Below are 1053 nucleotides of genomic sequence, written 5' to 3' on the forward strand. Positions count from 1 at the left end.
TGTAACTCTGTGAGATGAATTAACAGAACACTAAGCAGTTTCTCCGAAAGCTTCTTTCCAGATTTCATCTGAGGATACTGTATTTTTCACCATAGTCCTCCATGGGCTTCCAAATATCACTTTGCAAATTCCAAAAGAACAGTCGTAAAGAAAGGCTTCTTGAGGGGAAATCTGTAACTCTCTTAGATGATTTCACAGAACCAGAAGAAGTTTCTCCGAAAGCTTCTTTCTCTTTGTTATGGGAGGATATTTCCTTTGGCCCTATAGTCTTCAAACGGATCCGAAATATTAGTACACAGATTCCCCAGAAATAAGGCTAGAAAACAGATCCACGAAATACTGCTGTAACTCTGTGAGTGGAAGTCTTACACCACAAATCAGTTTTTCAGAAATCTTCTTTCCAGTTTTTCACTGAGGATATTTTCTTCTTCACAAAAGCCCTCTGTGGGCTTCCAAATATCACTTTGCAAATTCCACAAGAACAGGCTTAGCGAACGGCTTCTTGCGGGGAAAGCTGTAACTCTGTGACATGAATTCAGGGAAGACTAAGTAGTTTTTCAGAAAGCTTCTTTCCAGTTTTCATCTGAGGATATTTCCTTTTTCACCGTAGCCCTCCATGGGCTTCCAAATATCACTTTCCAAATTCCACAAGAAAAGTCTTAGCAAAAGGCTTCTTGAGGGGAAAGCTGAAACTCTCTGAGATGATTTCAGAGAACACAAAGAAATTTCACAGAAATCTTCTTTCTCTTTGCTATCGGAGGATATTTCCTTTGGCCCTATAGTCTTCAAAGGGATCCGAAATATCCGTTCTCAGATTCCACAGAAATAAGGCTAGCAAAGAGCTCCGCGAAATACAGCTGTAACTCTGTGAGTGGAAGTCACACATCACCAAGCATTTTCTCAGAAAGCTTCTTGCCAGTTTTAATCTGAGGACATTTTCATTTTCACCATAGACCTCTATGGGCTTCCAAATATCCCTTTGCAAATTCCCTTTGCAAATTCTACAAGAACAGGCTTAGCGAACGGCTTCTTGAGGGGAAAGCTGTAACTGTG

The 1053-nt window shown here is 40.5% G+C and overlaps 1 pseudogene; it reads right to left on the reverse strand.

Moving 5' to 3' along the window:
* Nucleotides 1-717, reverse strand: part of LOC105554144 — a 1226-nt pseudogene extending 509 nt beyond the window's left edge.
* Nucleotides 718-1053: the final 336 nt, after the last annotated feature.

Source organism: Mandrillus leucophaeus, unplaced genomic scaffold, assembly GCF_000951045.1.
Source record: "Mandrillus leucophaeus isolate KB7577 unplaced genomic scaffold, Mleu.le_1.0 Scaffold6290, whole genome shotgun sequence".
In the NCBI taxonomy this organism is placed as follows: domain Eukaryota; kingdom Metazoa; phylum Chordata; class Mammalia; order Primates; family Cercopithecidae; genus Mandrillus; species Mandrillus leucophaeus.